At 49.8% G+C, this 18,541-nt stretch overlaps 1 long non-coding RNA gene across 1 annotated transcript; it reads right to left on the bottom strand.

Moving 5' to 3' along the window:
- Positions 1-1,448: 1,448 nt before the first annotated feature.
- LOC135982129 (uncharacterized) lies at positions 1,449-10,355 on the bottom strand. The gene is made up of 4 exons (XR_010599316.1): positions 10,286-10,355; positions 3,238-3,294; positions 2,067-2,186; positions 1,449-1,933 (listed from the first exon to the last, which is right to left on the bottom strand). It is a non-coding gene; the product is annotated as an uncharacterized LOC135982129 (long non-coding RNA).
- Positions 10,356-18,541: the final 8,186 nt, after the last annotated feature.

Genomic DNA, 18,541 nt, shown 5'->3' with positions numbered 1-18,541 from the left:
CAGCTAGGACACCGCTGCTGCACTCCCACGCTGTCTGAGCACGTTACGCTCAAACAGAGGTGGCAACGATACCTGCAAGAGTGGTCGTGGCTGTACACCATGTGGCAAAACTCACAATAATTTTTCGCCCCGAACAACTTTTTTACATCCAAAACCCCATAGTAATGCTCATCGTGCAACAGGATAAAATAAGTCTTGGGGCACACTGTGCCCCCCATTTTAAAAAACCCCCAGCCGCCTTTCGCCGTATACAACACCACCTGTATGTTAACTCCTAAATGCTGTTCAAACGTTGCTACGTCGCTGAGCATAACCTTTTTTTGATCTGACCACCCCAGTTTGTCATGTAACTTTCTTGCCTCCGCTAACAATTCCGCGTCCGTAGGTTTACGAGCGCCCCCACCCCTGTTTTTTACAACTGTCACAACAAGGCGCAACGTCCCATCGAGATGCAACTCTCTATTGCTCTGTAGCAGTTTTGAGGTCTGATTTAAAAAATCCTCAGCAGTCAGCTCATTTCTAGTTCTTTTGACCGAAAACAAAGAATTAGTTAAATTACGGCTCTCTAAACGTAACTGAGCATAATCATCAGGGCCTACTCTACCATTAATGTCATCGAGCACTAACTGTATTCCCCGGTGTATGGCTTCAACAACCTGCTGAGCTGAATTTATTCCCTCAGGATTGACAAAACGAAATTCCTCACAATACACCGACCCCCCAAATCTGGATACTTCACGTTGCCAACTTCTCACTCTCTCCATATACACCTCTGCATTTTCGGGGTTACTTGGGGGTTCCTCTACGGGATCATTAGCGGCATCTTCTACATCAGATGCTATTTGAGAGTCAAACTCTGAGGCGCCTCCATGAAAGTCATTGGGAGTAGAACGGGCCCCATCTAAAGAGCCCTCTGGGGAATTTGCTAAACCAGAGTCTAATTCCACCTCCCCATTTTCAGACAAGCCAGTTTGAGAGCCTCCAGTAGGGGGCATCTCTTTTTGTTTTTGTTTTTTTTCCTCATTACCTCTTTAGCCCTTTTTAAAATTTTTACAACAACCCGGGCCTGGAACTTTTTGGCAGCCATCTGTTTATCCCCCAAACGCTGTCCCCCCTTTTGTTTACACATAAACTGATGTGTACCCTGGAAGGTGTCCCTTTTACCCAGGCCCCTTTTTGCGACTAGTCATGCCTGCTCAGAGCCACCCTTTCCATCCCTTATGTTTTTCAGCATGGCTCTGAACCAAGCATCATATTTTTTCCATTTCTTTCTAGAATCCCGTTCTTTTAGCCTACCCGAGGATATATCCTCCACCACTTTTTTGAGGAAAGCCTCAACCCCTTCCCAACTACTAAAATATGGGGGAGCTGGACAAGCTTATGGTTTTGGGAGAATGGTTTGTCAGTTCTTGGTTTTTTATTCACAACCCTAGAGCGCATTGCTCCGGGTTTGTGAATGTGGGCATTTTTGCTCATAGTTTCCTCAGGGCTTGGTGTGGTGGTGACCGCTGAGGAACTGGAGTGCTGGTTGTGTGATTGCAATACCTCAGCATCGCAGAAGCTTTTAGTCCATGGTTTTTTAAACGCAGCCCCTAGAGCGCATGCTCCGGGTTTGCGCACATCAGAACCCCTAGAGTGCGTGCTCTGGGTTTGTGAATGTGTGTGTTTTCGCTCACAGTTTCCTCAGGGCTTGGTGTGGTGGTGGCCACTGAGGAACTGGAGTTGTGGTGGCGTGGTTGTTTTTTACCAGAGTCTTTTGTTTTGTCCTTGGGTTTGACGTATATGAGGTTTGGACCGCCCGGATGTTTCAGCTGCGCTCTTGCGCTGTTTTGCGTTGTTAAAGGTCTCAAAGCAGATTTCTGGTTTGTTGGCAGTTCTGGAGGAGATGTCCTTGTATCTCTGACTACAGCATTGTCAGAAAAGTTGCCCAGGCCTATAACAGGGGAAAAACAACATTTTACAAAAACTGAACTTTAGCACCTCTCTCACCCACACCTATGTATTTTACTTAAAATAAAAAAAAAACCCTCATAGAACAGCCAAACCAATAAGCAAAATATATTTACAGGGCTTCATCCATCCATCAGTCACTGATGCTGGTGAATTTTCCTTTTCAGCTGTCTCTTTCCTTTTTCTTTTCAGCTTGTTTTCCCTCTGGTCTAAGGATCTCTCATGTTTTGACTGTACTGTGGAGCAAACAGCAACATTATTATAAAACACATGAAACCGTCTTGTAAACATACATTACACTTACTTCATTAAAGTGTTTTACTATTTAAAAAGTCATAGCTTTACAACCAAATAATCCATTTCAGGCTGTACAACAAACAGGTTTTTTAAATACATCTCATTTTGCAAAATAAAAACCAAAACGGCTTTTAAAAATCCATTTTGCAGAAAAACTCTTGTTAGTTTAAAAGCCACATGGTTTGTTCTGACCCCAGCCATGTGCCTTTGGTTTAGTTAGTAGCATCCACCCCCCCACAGGGCCTTAAACCCATCACATTATACACAGTAAAAAAAAAAAAACAAAAAAAAAAACCTATCATAGAATCATAGAATCTCAGAGTTGGAAGGACCTCAAGAGGTCATCTAGTCCAACCCCCTGCTCAAAGCAGGACCAATTCCCAGCTAAATCATCCCAGCCAGGGCTTTGTCAAGCCGGGCCTTAAAAAACTCCAGGGAAGGAGACTCCACCACCTCCCTACGTAACGCATTCCAGTGTTTCACCACCCTCCTAGTGAAATAGTTTTTCCTGATATCCAACCTGGACCTCCCCCACTGCAACTTGAGACCATTGCTCCTTGTTCTATGCCAAGTACTTTAAAAAACCTCTGCCTTGCACACACCAGCAGCTTTATAAAACACACCAAACCAAGTTTGCAGCCATACACTTTTTTCAAAAACCCACAGGCATTTAGAAGCCACATGGTTTGTTCTGACCCCAGCCATGTGCCTTTGGTTTAGTTAGTAGCATTCACCCCCACAGGGCCTTAAACCCATCACATTATACACAGTCAAAAAAAGTTCCCTTTCACTATGGGATAAAGTGTTGCAGGCACATGGTTGTTCTGTTCCCCCTCATGTGTGCTTAAGCCTTCAGGTTCAAGAACAAGCAAAAAATGTTAGTTAGTATTACCATCAAATGCCTATGCAGCCTGTGGAATACTTTTGTTAATTCAACAGTATTAAGCACAACTATAGTTAAAATGGTTTTTTTTTTTTTTTTTTTTTTACCTTGGCCTGGTGGTAAAATGCAGTTTAAAGTTCCTGGTTCCATGCTAACCGATCACACTGCAATAAAGATAGGCACCATTATTTACTAAAACAGCCTGGGCAAAAAGTGGCCTTCTATAATATCTAGTTTCAGAGTTCAAGCCAGCAAGTCTTACCTCTTTTTGCAGTCCAGCAGCTATCCAAGTTGAAAAAGGACAAAGTGCTGCATACCTGAGGTTTTTATCCCCTCTTAGCCCATTGTTAAACAAAACTTCAACATAGTTTGCTAAGAGGTTAATGTAATGACCCCACCCATAGCATTCCCTTTTGTAATTTGGGAGTAAAACCAGTTTGGGTGGGTGGGTGGGTGGGTGTGTGTATGGTTAAAACCCATTCAGTTTAACACACTAAGGATGGCTCAGTGGTTTAAGCATTGGCTTGCTAAGCCCAGGGCTGTGAGTTCAAGCCTTAAGAGAACCACTTAGGGCTCTGGTTCTCAATATTCTCAAATCAATATTTGGCCCTGCTAGTAAAGGCAGCTCTATGAGATAAGTATATCTCCGTATTAACTTTATTGTAGTCAGACACATGTCTGAACTAGCCTTGGTTGTTTTATTGTAAGCACATTTTTAGGATTTTTTCCCCTTCCCCACCACAACATACATTTCAGCTTTTTGCTACACACAAAACACAAGAGCTAATTCTCACAAACAATTTATTTTTTTTATTTAAAAAACATACAGCTTCTTAAAAACAAAACCAAAATGCTTTACTAAAACTTTTTAGCGCACTTAAAGGCCAAAAGCCTTCTAACAAAACACAAATAGTCACAAGCCCCCCTTTTAAAAAAAAATTACAGCTACCAAGTTTTATATCGCATGTTTGTCCCCTCACCATTCTCTAACTTAATCCTTTTAGATTTCTTACAAATAGTTTTTTTCTTAAGCAGGGTTCTGTAACTCTTTGTGCGGACTAGACGGTCAATATAACGCTCTAAGCAGGCATCTTCCGGTTTGGTCATTTTCCTTAGAACACGGTCAGGGTCTGCACTAAATTGCACAGCATTTATCAAGGTCACCCCTTGCGCTAAATGTTCTTGGGTTAGGCACAAACATTGCATACCATAGCCTATGGCAACAACAGTGTTTAATAAGCTTTCCAAACACAGCTCAGCACACAGGCCCCGGAGCTTGCTGTTTATATCCACTGAAGTCCAAGTCACACAATCATGGTGCCTTTGGCCTGGCGCATCTATGACACAGCCCTCACAATCTTCAAAAAGCTTTTCCCTAAGGCAGTGCTTAAGGACAGCATAAACAGCAACGCGTACAATAGTCCGCAGGACTTTTTTACGCTCACGATGTGGCACTGGCTCAGTTAGTTCTATGCCAAGCCGCCTCCTAAACTCCTCATAGCCATCATCCTCAGAGTCCTCTTCAACAACTCGTATTGGCGTTGAGCAAAAACATGGTGGGCCCAGTTCATCTTCGCTGCTTGATGCATCGCTGTCCGGGTCCTCTAGAAAGGCATCGTTGAGCTGTTAAAAAATTTCAAAAAAGAAAACGTGTAAGCACCCCCGCTGCTTGTTTTTTAATTTACGCAACCCCGGTTCCTAACCCATCGACCGCCGCTTCTTAAGCATTCATTTACCTGAGCGCCGTCTTTTCCGTTCGCTTTGTCCACTGGTGACTCCCCCGAGCCACAATCGCCTTCCACCTCTGAGGGAATGGACAAAGAAAGGCCGTCACGCTCACCGGTCTGACTCACGAGGGTTTGGGGTTGGGTTCCGGCGTATCCATCAATGGCTGGGCCAAAGGGCTCCCCTCGGTCGCTCCCGCCTCCTCCTCGGAACTGTCGCTGATGTAGCGCTTTCTCCGAATAGTGTGTGGGTGCCTCAGCTTCCCCGATGCAGTTCTTAAGTATCTAGGTGCTGGGAGAAGGGGGTGTGATTGTTGCAGAGCCCTAGAGGGCAGATGTGATGCTGTCTGGACAGCAAATGGCCAACACTCGGTCTCCTGGCAACTAATGACCTGGGCCCCTGCTCTACAAAGGTGCCAACTGAAGGTGTTGGAGAACAAAGAAATCAGGTGACCTCCTGGCCCAGGAAAGGAACAAAGGGAGAGGAGGGGCTGGAAATTTTCAGTTTGGGGCTGGCTGGGGATGTGGAATGAGGTGCAGATGTGGTTGTCTGGCTCACTGCCCCCCAAAATGGACCCAGCTGAGGGGTCCTGTTCTCTGTACCTACAAGCTCTGTTTTAGACCGTGTTCCTGTCATCTAATAAACCTCTGTTTTATTGGCTGGCTAAGAGTCACGTCTGACTGCGAAGTGGGGGTGCAGGACCCTCTGGCTTCGCCAGCACCCAGCCAGGGCGGACGCGCTGTGGGAAGCGCACGGAGGGGCAGAGGATGCTGAATGCTCCAAGGTCAGACCCAGGAAGGTGAAGCCGTGTGAGCTTCTTGCCCTGAAGACAGTCTGCTCACAGAGAGGAGACTTCACCAGAGTCCTGACTGGCTTCCTAGGGAGCAGTTCCAGAGCATCGCCCAGGGACGCCGTGACAGGTGCCACCTCCGGGCGGTTTGGGGGATTAACTCTGGGAGGCTGACGTCCCTTCCTGTGGTTGCACGCCATCTCTGTCTCTCAGTGTGCAGCCCTTCTCTTGCTCCAGGAGCTTCTGTTGGCTCTTTGTGACTCGGCCCTCTGGCCAGGTCACTAAGTGGTTTTCCCTTCTGGAATGGAGACTCTGCTCCTCAAGAGGCATCAGGCATTTCTCATGCCCGCTGCCCTGACCCTGTCACTCCTCCAGTGACCCAGGCAGTCTTCTAGCTTACTGCCCCAGACAGCACCACGCAGCAGGGGTTGGTAGGGGACCCAGGCTGGTTCTCTGCTCTGTGGTCCAGTCCAGGGCCCTTTACTGAGCAGTCTGCAGCTACCCTAACCTTACTGTCTCCTAGCGCCACCCGAGTAGCAGCTAATGGCAGAATTCCATGATGTGGTCCAAAACCAGAAAGGAACGGGCAACGATCCATCACCAAGGGAAAATGCCTACAATACCGATAGGTTCAAATTCCAAAGATAATCGAGGAGATGTCGTCTCTAACTCCAGCTCGGATTGGAGATCTGACTGCCATCTCTGACCCAGATGCTATCTCGGACTCCCGCTTCTGATAATACGTGTAGTGCTAGGTCTTGGTCAGTGTCATGGTGATGTGTCCTTTCTTCTGGCATTTTCAGCAAATAACCTGATGCGCCCAGCAATCCTTCTCAGAGTGCGTAGTTTGCTCACAATGGTCACATGGAAATTCCTTATGCTCCCGTGGTCCTCTGTCTTGCTGATGCGGGAGGTGAACTTCTTGGTTCGCACTAAATTTCAGAGAATCCTTCTCTGCGGTCTCCATTGCAACTGCTACTTCAACAGCCTTCTTGAATGTAAGCGCCGATACAGTCAATAACTTCTTCTGGTCCTGGTCATTGGGTAATCCAGAGACTAACTGGCTGTGCAGGGCGTCACGTAATGTTTGTCCGAACTGACAGTGATGTCACAAATTCCATAAAGCAACGACAAACTGTGCTACCAACTCTCTTCTTCCCGGATGTTGCTCATGAATCTGATATCGTTCTGCTATCATCGAAGGAATAGGAGAAAAATGTCCCTGCATCGCTGCACTAAGTGTGGCATACTTAGGTGCTGAGAAAAAATGGACCATAGGTGCTGAAAAAAAATGTTGTGTGCTTAGCACCCACTGGCAGCCCCCCATCAGCACCTCGTCGTCACCACAGCGCCTTCCGCCCACCATGGATCAGCTGTTCTGCAGCGTGCAGAAGGCGCTGGGGGGGAGAGGGGAGGCCTGAGGGTGGGGCATGCTCAGGGGAGGGGAAAGAGGAGGAAAAGGCATGTGGGCAGAGCAGAGGCAGGAAGAGGCAGGGTTGGGATGGGGCCTTGGGAGAAGGGGTGGAGTGGGGGCGTGGCCTGGTGCCCCTCCCTCCCCCTGGCATATTAGAAAGTCGGCACTTATGCCAGTCGGCGCTTATGCCAATTGGAAAGCAGAGGTCAGGCAGCAGTCCGCTTGCCTTTGGACCCATCACTGACAGCAAGGCTGAAACTCACTGTCTGTCTGGAACCGTGTTGCAGGTTACCAATTGCTGAAAACGTTGGAGGTGAACCACCCACGATTCGCAGGTGCTGTTGAACGTCCCAACACTGCCCACAAACGGTGCCATTTCACTGCTGTCCTGCTGGACTTCACGCCTCCTGGACACCTTTTCCACGGGGAATTGTTTTGTTCAGAGCTGGCTCCAGGCACCCGCGGAGGAAGCACGTGCCTGGGGCGGCACATGCTACGGGGCGGCATTCCCTCCATTCTCGGGGTGGCACAGTCCGGGCGGCTTTTCTTTTCTTCCCCCCCCCCCCCCCCCCCACTTTGGCGGTTTGGGCAGCGTCAGTCCGAGTGGGTTTTTTTTTTTGCTTGGGGCAGCAAACATGGTAGAGCCGGCCCTGATTGCGTTATGGCCTATCCGAGATCAATCACACGCTGCTGGCTCTCCGCTGCCACACTCCTTTGGTTGTACGTGGGCTCCCTCTGCTGGCTATCGGCCCTCAGTGCAGGCTAAGCTGTGTGCCGGCCGGCTTGATATCCATCAATCTGTCTGCCTGTTTCCAGGGCACTGCGCTGTTTGAACAGTTCTGGCAGTAATTGCACAACCCCTGTCTGCCATTCTCTCTTTATTTCCCTACTTCCCCTTCTCCAGCTGGCTGGTTCCTGCTGTTCCAGGACAGCCTGTACCTCTAGGTGACGTGAATCCCCTTTTTGTAGCATTATTTGCTGCTTACTTGTTCATCTTCTTGGTCAGGCAGTGGGCGCACTGGACACTCGTGGGATAGGATGGCCAGGTGCCCTGTCCAGTGGAAAAGAGCACCCCCCAGTGTCCGGTCAGATCTACTGATCAGACTCCCAATGTCCAGTTACTGCCCCCCAACCCAGGCCGCTGCCATTTCAGCTAAGGGGGAATTTCCCCCTGCTGCAGCCGTGCACGGGCTGATCCCATGTCAACATAGTGACAAAGGCTGGAGGGGCTCTGACATTCTATGCGGCCCGGCCACCTTGATTGGAACCCCTCTGCTCCCATTGAAACGCACGTTCCTCAGCTGCTAATGAAGAAGTGCGCTGCAGGGGCCACGGGCTAGCCCTTCTGAAGGCCTGATTGAAGTGAATGCTTGAAACGATTCCTCCCAGACCCCAGTGGATGTTTGTCCATCTCTCAGCATTGCCACACAAATCTCCACATTGTACCTCTTTACTCAAGAGAGGCTAAGAACTGGGATAGCCGGGGGGCTGCAGGTCAGGAGTGGGGGGCATGGACAGGGCTGTGTGGGGAGCCCAGGGCTGGGACAATAGGGGGGGCTGCAGGTCAGGATTGAGGGGCACCAGTATCCCAGCTGGAAACCGCCGGAGGGCCAGGCAGGCTGCGGGGCAGGGAGCCCACCAGGACTGTGGAAGCAGGCGCTGGAGGTTAAAACAAGCCCACTGACGACTCCCAGTTAGTTTTGCTGTTTGCTAGACAGAGGCAGCAGCCGCCCTGCATAATGCCAGATGAGCTCATCTGGGCTGAACAATGAGGCACCCGTGCGACTGGAAGGGCAGGTGCGATTTGCCTGCACAGCCCTAGCCAGGTGGGGAAACCTCCAGCCTCCCCAGGGCTGGTTCAGCTTTTAAAAGCTCGATGCATTTCTTGGCCCTCCAGCTGCTGCCCAGTTCTCCTCTCTCACCTGCCCCTCCCCCATCTGAAATAAATATTTGAAGACATCACAAGGAAAGAACGTTTCCTGCCTCCATCAATAAAGCAGACTCCGCCCCCCCAGCTTTCCAGCACTGACAGCACCCCCCGTCCCCTGGCTGCTTCCTCACGTCTCGCTGCTTTGGGGCCTGCTGTTCCCATCTAGTAATGCAGGGGAAGCCACCTGGGAACCCCCGGGCCAGGCCCCTGCAATCCCGTCCCACCCCAGCTGGCTCTCAGGTGGGGCTGCCCCCAAAAGCGACATCCTCGGGGCATGTTCTGGAACTGGGAGTGACCCTAACTCACCCCACTCGGGGCTAATGGAGTTTTCCACCCAAAGGTGGGTGGGGTGCGTGGACAGGGAGGCAGTGATTTGCAGCCAGATGGGAAGTGGGATCAGAGACCCGCCTGTGCTCTGGGTACAGCCCACGAGCCTTGAACTCAACGGGCCTGATCCTGATCCCACGTACACTGACTTTACCCCCACGCAAACTCACTTCAGTGGGGCTACTCCTCGTTTACACCAGCTGGAGATCAGAATCAGGCCCAATGCACCTATTGTGGGGTTGAGAAGGAAAGAAAGACAGAGAGAGAGAGAGAGATAAAACCGCATGCAATCCAGGTTATGGCTAGACAGATTAGTAGGAAAGAAAACGTCAAATATACAGAATCCAGCCCCTGAGTATTAGATTTGGACTCACCGCACTTTCTCCCTGCCCGGGTGGATGCACCCACCAGCTGGGCACAGGCAGCGCTGCTCCAAGCACAGATGAGCTCTGGGATGATGATAAGGAAGGAGCTGGCGCCCAGCTGTTGGGGTGGAGCTGGGCGTCTCTCTTGGAGTGGTCCAGTGGCTCCCACTCCTGGATGCTGCTACAGGCACCGGAGCCTGCACCTCGCCAAGCAGCAAAGCAAAGTGGGCCCTCCCAAGGGGTGAGGGCGAGCCAGCACGTGGGAGTCAGACAGGACAGACAGACAAAGAGGGAGCCTGCAGCTGGACACACCCAGTGACGGGGAGCCACTCTGCATGGGGGGATCGCGGCGCTTTCAGCCCCAGCCTGGGCTTTTAGGAGACACGGAATAGAAAGACGGCAAACGGTGCCAATGGGTTTTGTAAAACCCCCTCGCGCCACTTCCTCCCCATGGGATTGTCCTGCTAACCCAATGCCAGGCACAACCCACCTGGGATCCCAGGGTTCAAACCCACCAAAGCAACAGACCCCCACGCTGGCCTCCCTCCCTGAGCTCCTCACTGCTTCGCTCCCAGGGGATAATTTGCCTTCCTTTGCTACTTACCCCCAACGCCCAGCGCCTGGGCTGTCGCTCCCAGTGCTACTCACTTAATGCTGTTAAAGGCTTCTACCAGGAAGCCCAGCATGCCAGGATCTTGCCATGACATCACCCCCAAACCAGCTGATCTGCCAAGCCAATGGCCTTTCCTGATTGGGCAGCCTCTTGTCAGGGAAGCAGGGATTGGCTGAGTAACTCCTTGCAGGCCAGGTACCCAAAGGATGTTGTCACACAAAGAAGCTAGTTTCAACTCGGGCTCTAGGGTGAAAGGGGCTGGGGGAAAGCAAAGCTGGCTGGAGAGATCCGGGGCAGCTTTGGAGAATCTGGCCCTGCCCCCTATTAATGGACATTAGAGCGGTGCCCAAATGCACCAGCCAGGATCATGCTCCCTGTGACGGGGTGTCCACACCACACAGGACTGGAAGGGGGTAAGGTGCCCAGGCAGGCCTATTAACGCCATAGGCTACACCTGGAGGAAGAGCCAGGGAGCAGGGAATTGATGGCAAGCAGGCTCAGCTGGGCAGGAATAGGCGGGGCCCATAAAGCCAGGAAGCTGGCAACAGACAGGGCTGCTGCTGGGAAAGGGCAGCCCCTCCCTGGGCAGAGGGGGCCGTGTTTGGAGGCTGCAGAGATGCATAGGCTGCAGTCCCTTCCTGGGAAGAGGAAGGTGTATTTGGAGCTTGTACTCCCAGAGGAAGGGGGGTGGAGGAGAACCAGGAGTGGTAGGAAACAGTCCAGGGAAGGAGCCGTGAGGACTAAGAGAAGAAAGCCAAGAACTGCTGGGCTGAGGATCCCTGGACTGAACCCGGAGTAGAGGGCAGGCCCAGGTTCCCCTACCAGCCACCGAGGGTGAGGCATAGACCAGTGGGGCAGTGAACAGGAAGACTGCCAGGGTCACTGCAGGAGTGACAGAGAATTGAAGGACTGTACTCCAGCAGGGGGGGAAATCCTGAGTGACCTGACCAGGGGGCTGAGTCACAAAGAGGAGGATGTGGTTCCCGGAACAAGAGAGGAGCTGCAGCCTGAAGAGAACAGACTGTGTGACGACATGCAACCATGGAAAGGGTGTTGACCTTGGAGCTAATCCACAGAGTGACCAGCAGGAGGTGTCAAACGAACACCCCATGAGTGGCACACCCGGTCACACTCCCATTGTGCCACGTGCTGAACTCGCATCTACAGGGGGACACGGTCCCTGCCCTGGAGAGACTCCAATGTCCAGCTCCTGCTCCCTCTGCAAAGGGGACCTGAGCCACCATTAAACAAAGAGACAGAGGGTGAAAAATCAGCCACGTCTCACTCAATCCGTGACACACCCAACAGCGGGGTCAGATTCTCAGTGGTTTAATTCCTTTGCCTTCAGGGGAGTGAGGCCTCCAGGGAACCCGACCCATACAAGATGGAAAAGACTAATCCAAACTATCCATATAAATGATGGGGTTTGAATTAGCTGTTACCACTCAAGAAAGAGATCTTGGAGTCATTGTGGATAGTTCTCTGAAAACATCCACTCAATGTGCAGCGGCAGTCAAAAAAAGCTAAGAATGTTGGGAATCATTAGGAAAAGGATAGATAACGACAGAAAATATCATAATCCCCTATATAAATCCATGATACAACCACATCTTGAATACTGCATGCAGATGTGGTCGCCCCACCTCAAAAAAGATCTATTGGAATTGGAAAAGGTTCAGAAAAGGGCAAAAAAAAAAAAGATTCAGGGTATGGAACAGCTTCCATATGAGGAGACATTAATAGGACTGGGACTTTTCAGCTTGGAAAAGAGACAACTACAGGGGTATGATAGAGGTCTATAAAATCAAGATTGATGTGGAAAAAGTAAATAAGGAAGTGTTATTTACTCCTTCTCATAACACAAGAACTAGTCATTATGAAATGAAATGAATAGGCAGCAGGTTGCAAACAAACAAAAGGAAGTATTTTTTCACACAATGCACAGTCAACCTGTGGAACTCTTTGCCAGAGGATGTTGTGAAGTCCAAGACTAGAACAGGGTTCAAACAAGAACTAGATATATTCATGGAGGATAGGTCCATCAATGGCTATTAGCCAGAATGGACAGGGATGGTGTCCCTAGCCTCTGTTTGCCAGAAGCTGGGAATGAGGGACAGGGAGAGGATCACTTGATGATTACTTGTTCTGTTCATTTCCTCTGGGACACTTGGCATTGGCCACTGTCGCAAGACAGGATACTGGGCTAGCTGGACCTTTGATCTGACCCAGTCTGGCCGTTCTTCTGTCCAGGCTAGTTTTAAAAGTCTGAAATAACGAGACTTCCCAGCTATCCTATAGCCCCCACCGCATCTCCCCAGGCATTTTTCCTGCTGCTCAGGGTAAATCGTCCTTTTCTTAATTTCACCCCAGTCCTCCTAGTTATACCCTCCACGCTCCATCCTAAATCATTATTGTTATTTGTATTCCTGCAGCACTAGGAGCCTGCCCCACTGCGCTAGGTGCTGTACAAACACAGAACAAAAAGACGGTTATTCCCCACAGCGTTTATCATCTCACTATAAGGCAAGAGACCACAGACAGATGGAGACGGGCAGCTGGGGAGTACAGGGAAATGATCAGACAATCATTTCGTGGCAGGCTGTGGTATCAGTGCACCAGCAGCTTGGCGGTTCTCACTTGTTTTCTGCAGGCATCGTGGCACGGGAGAGTTCTGAGGGTGGATAATGAGTTCGTTTTGCAGGCGTTTATGGGGAGCTCCTCCCAAGAGGGAGGGGCCTCACGTATTTAGAACTCCTTAGGTTCCTTCACCGTCCCGCCAACGCAGAGAGACACGATGCAGATTTTAAAGGGTTCAGCCTCCACCACCAGGGCCAGATATTCAAAGGTGCTCAGCACCCGACATGCCGACAGCCTGTGAAACCCTGGCCCTGGGTCATTTGCTTAGCTAAGGCCTGCCTGGTTCGCTCTCAGTCTCTGCGTCTGTGAGACATTCCTCCTCCCAGTTCACAAAGCTGGACAGGAAACTTCATGATCCTTTTTGACCAATCCCAGCATTGAAACGAGCAAGGCTAGACAGCGCATAAAGTTTTTACTAGGCCAAGCCAGTGCAGACTAAATGAGGCCAGAGCTCCCAAACTGCCCTGGCCTTGCTGAGCTAACACCTATTCCCCATGGCCCAGCCACATAGCTCCAAATCCTGGCATTTATTTTAAATAAGCCTCAGAAATGTCACTAATAACCACATGAAGGGACCCTGCCGGTCATGCTGTTAAGCACTCCAGAGTCAGATGCTGCTGGTTTTCTTACAGTTCTAGGTAACGTTTGGGGTGGCTGCCTATTATTAATCTTACAATAGCACCTAGAGGCCGTGACAGAGATTGGGCCCCACCATGCAAGGAGCTGTACAAACACATAGCAAGAGATAATCCCAGGTCTGAAGAGTTTACAGTCTAAACGGGACATAAAGGAAGGATCATTATCCCCATTTTACAGTTGGGGAATGGAAGCACAGAAAGACAATATGAGCTGCTCAAGGTCACGCAGCGGGTTTGGAGCAGATTTGTGAACTGACCCTAGATCTCCTGAGTCCCTACCCAGTGCACTAACCACAGGCATGTCCTTCTCCTAGACCAATGGTGGGCAACCTGTGGCCCATCAGGGTAACCCGCTGGCAGGCCACGAGACAGTGTTGGCATTGACCATCCGCAGGCACAGCCACCCGCAGCTTCCAGTGGCTGCAGTTCTGCATTCCCGGCCAATGGGGGCTGCGGGAAGCAGCGCAGGCCGCAGGGATGTGCTGGCCGCCACTTCCCGCAGCTCCCATTGGCCAGGAATGGTGAACCACGGCCACTGGGCGCTGCGGGCGGCCGTGCCTGTGAATGGTCAATGTAAAATTGTCTCGCGACCCACCACTGGATTACCCTGACGAGCTGTGTGCGGCCCGCGGGCTGCAGGTTGCCCACCACAGTCCTAGACTGATACCAGACATCTCTGTGTTCTTGGGGAACCAGGGTGCAGTATCCAGCCTGACTCATGAAAGACACCCCCCGCCTCCCCCCTCCCCCCTCCCCCCCCCGCATCCGCTGCATAAACCAAAACCCATCAGAGGACAAAACTTGCAGAGAGCAGTGAAGGGCGCTGGCAGACACACCTAGACCCCTCCTGACAAGGGTGACAAGATGAAGACATCTCCATTGCATACAGAATGGAGAGCAGAGACAACTCCCCTAGCCTCATCTGTATGGAAGATGGGACAGGAAGACATCTCAGTTTACATACAGAATGGAGAACAGAGAACCACACTGAATTCTGGGAGCAGAAAAAGCAGGGAAGCACTGCATCCTGGGAATCTCTGCTCCAGATGCTAATGAACCTATGTCTGCACACACCCAGCTCAGCAATTATCAGACCAATTCTAGTAATGAATCCTTAATTGATATCCAAATACTGAAGCAGCCTAGTTGCATTGTGAGCTCCCTGGAACAAAACACCCCCCATAGCCAAAAGGGATCAGCTCCTATTGTCTAGCCTAAAGAAAACCCTTGAGTCATCAGCTTACCTATAAACAAATCTAGTGTTCTCCCTTCAACCATTGTCATTTCTCTACAAAAATCCCTACTCACCCTCCAGTCAGGGTTCTGATGCTTAGATCCAAACTATGCATCAGTTCCACTGGAACTCCATCTCCTCCTGACTGATCGTGCTGGGGGCTCTGCCTGTCTCCAGCATTCAGGACCCTCAGCTACCACCATCATCTGGGAACCCCGACCAGTTCAAGCCTCATGGAGTGGGTGAGATCCCCCCTCTTTCTCTCTCTCGGTTTTCCTTTCTACCTTAGGTATTAACCTTTAATCATGTATGTTATGTTGGTTTAGCCCTCCTTGTGTAGTTATCATTATTATTCAATACATAACTTTTATGGTTAAGTTGGTTGCTTCCCTCTCTCTTGCTGAACTTTACTCGTATGTGTTTTTAGCTTCCCCCATTCACTCTACAGCAACGCTTCTTTTACTTAAGCTAAAGATCCCTGTGTGACGTTGTGCAGTCTATATGGTTTTCTAAAAACATGATAATAAGTGAATATAATGTAACTGGGATAGTTTTATAATGATTTGATAATAAGTGAATATAATGCAACTGGGATATGCTTCGTGCAAAAGGTCTCTTGTAAGGTATCATTACAAAGCTCATAATCTACTGAGTGTGATCATCCCATTTGTAGAAATGTACCACTCTTGTATCTAAAATTAGAAATATAAAACATAATTCTGAGGGCCTGTTGTAATTATGTAAAGTATGGGCCATTAATGGTGGTTTGGAATCTTGACGACTCCCATTAACAAGGACCATTGTCTGCAAATGGCTGTGTTCACCTGTTAGTCTTCCTGTATATGTGTGTGCTGGCAAGTGAGCAATGAAGTCTTGCAGTGACATGTGATCATGTCACCTGAACTGGAATCCATCTTTAACCTGGTGCTTTTCCAGTGGGGGTGGGGGTGGAAACCCAGAGGGACAAAGGGTTCCCGCCTTATGCAAAAGATATATAAAGGGGTGGAAGAGAACAGAGGGGAGAGGAGCCATCATGAAGAATCCCCTAGCTATCACTTGAGCTGCAACAAGAGCTGTACCAGGAGAAAGAATTGCGCCCAGGCCTGGAAGAAGTCCAGTCTGAGAAAAAGATTACTGAAGCATCTCTGAGGGTGAGATTATCTGTATTGAGTTTGATTAGACATAGATTTGCGCATTTTATTTTATTTTGCTTGGTGACTTACTTTGTTCTGTCTGTTACTACGTGGAACCACTTAAATCCTATTTTCTGTATTTAATAATCATTTCCAACTGCCACAGGTAAGTGGGTGGCTAACGAGTGTGATGCCGCCTGTGTCTCCATCCATGGAGCATTATGAATGGATCTGCAGAGCAGTGGGTTCGAGAGGAACTTGATTAATGGCAGGAAAATGCCAAACAGTCTAAAACCAATAAAACTGATAAACCCTGGGATGAAATGGAGCAAAAGCCATTCCTATCCGCTCCGGGTTTCTGTCGGGATATTCAGAGGACCAGAAAATGTAAGTGGGTGATTTAAATTATCTGCAGTTAATTTAACTCCATAGTTAATCCATGGACCACAAATCTTCAATTACTGGAAGAAACTCTTCCACTCAAGAGAGAAAGGCGAATGACGTGGGTGGAACTGAGACTGGATTGATTATAGGCTGATAAGGCGTATGTGTGACTTGGGTTTGAGGGCAACAGTCCTGCGGTTTGTTCTCATCATAAAAAATACCAGGCAGTTCGGCAAGATGATCTGTCCCCTGCGCAGATCTAGAGTTGCCAAGGGTGCTGCAGAGCAGAGCAGAGCGGGATGCAGCAGCAGAGCTCAGCGGAGAGGGGCAGAGCAGAGGACAGTTGCACGTCAGGACTGAGAGTTGTGTGTTCAAGACCATCACCCTCCAGGTGCATTGTTTGGACTGGACTAACAGGGGCGTGGCAGGCCACGGAGGATGGCTGATGCCTTGACACAGAGCTGTGTTGATGGTGCCCGCTGGATGCTAGGGAGATGGTGGAATTTGTGGGCCCCTTCTGTTAGTGGGCATGCTGGCAGGGTCGGATTCGATAGTATGGAAAACGGAAGTAGTATAAGGACCCTACCGTCAATCAAACCGTAACACCTCCCCTTGGCCCCTTAAACCCCACCCCTTGACCCCTTAAGCCCCGACCACCTGTCACCTGAAGTCCCACCCATGGGGGGTATTACTTCTGGGTTCAAGGCGGACACATGACTGGAAGCAAAATGTGTCATGTGACCCCTCTAAGAACTCATCCCACTTCCCTCTACCAATCAGGAGGGGTGTCAGCCACATAGGACTGCCCCGAGAGCAGATTTGACCAATCGGGGGTGTCCCGGGGTGGGGTGACCCATCCGGAAGTGGATAATATGACGTCTCTAAGAACTCCTCCCACCGCCCTCTACCAATCGTGATAGGTTTCGGTCGCACAGGACCGCCCCAAGAGCAGATTTGACCAATCGGGGGTGTTCCAGGACGGGGTGACCCGCCCAGAAGAGGGTCGTGTGACCCCTTTAAAAACTCCTCCCAGCACACTCTGCCAATCAGAGTGCATCAACATCACCCCATAAGTCCCAGCGCCGGGGCAGAAGAGGCCATCTTTTACCAAGAACGCGTGCTTTAGAAATCGTGGAAACATGGAGTCCTTCACCACCCCCGTGAGAACTTCGGACTTTGTTTTAGCCCCGAGGGCCTTTGACCATCCGTGGAGAAAGCGCTACATCAGCGACAGTTCCGAGGAGGAAGAGGGAGCGACCGAGGAGGGCCCTTTGGCCCAGCCGTTGATGGATACGCCGGAACCCGAAACCCAACTGCTTGTGAGACACTCCGATGAGTGTGGTGGCCTCTTGTCGTCCACCCCCACGGAGGAGGAAGGTGAACACAGCTCGGGGGATTCACCGGAGAACAAGGTGAATGGAAAAGACGTTGCTCAGGTAAATGAATGATTAAGAAGTGACAGTTGATGATGGGGTGTAATGGGGTTAGGAACCAGCGGGTTGTGTAAATCTAAAAACAAGCAGTGGGGTGCTTACTTTCTTTTCCGAAATCTCTCAACAGCTCGATGATGCCTTTCTAGAGGCCTTTGAGAACTTACACATCGGTAGCCCCGTGGGAGTAAACAGACATAAGCAAAAACAGCTGATGCATGATATGAGACACAGATAACAAGACGAAAATCTGGAAAAGGACAAAATGGAAGAATGAACCAGCTCAGACTTCCTTATGGAGTCCATTTTTACAGGCGGCTGTAAAAGGTCGTGTTAAACCAGGCAATTAATAAAACGTATTTATTGAACTGTGTCAATATGAATGTGTCCCCTTTCATATTTGTGTCAGTAAAAGACGGTACCAGTAAAAGTCATGTCTAGGCAGCTCTGTTAAAGAAAATCTATTACACCCCCAGGGAAGTTGGGAGCTTGAGCGCTATTTCTGAGATGGCCGCTACTAAATCGTCAGAGGCCGAACATAGTCTAGCCCTCCTTTGCTGCGGGGACGATTTGCTAAGTAATTTTAAAAGGACCAGGTTTCTCTTTACACAGCTAGACATGTTTTCGGTCAGAAACCCCAGCTGTTACAAAGGGGCCTGCCAATAGTTCATCTCTTTTTATACCCGGCTGTTGTTCTTTTCAAAGTATAAACCACCAGCCAGTCTGGAGGGAAAACACCAGTTCTTACTCTATACGCTTCTGGTGTGGAAGCATTTAAATCCACCACCAGG

Source organism: Chrysemys picta, chromosome 3 (genome assembly GCF_011386835.1).
Source record: "Chrysemys picta bellii isolate R12L10 chromosome 3, ASM1138683v2, whole genome shotgun sequence".
Taxonomy (NCBI): Eukaryota; Metazoa; Chordata; order Testudines; family Emydidae; genus Chrysemys; species Chrysemys picta.
The sequence above is the reverse complement of the archived record's forward strand: the minus strand, read 5'-3'. Positions and strand labels throughout refer to the sequence as shown.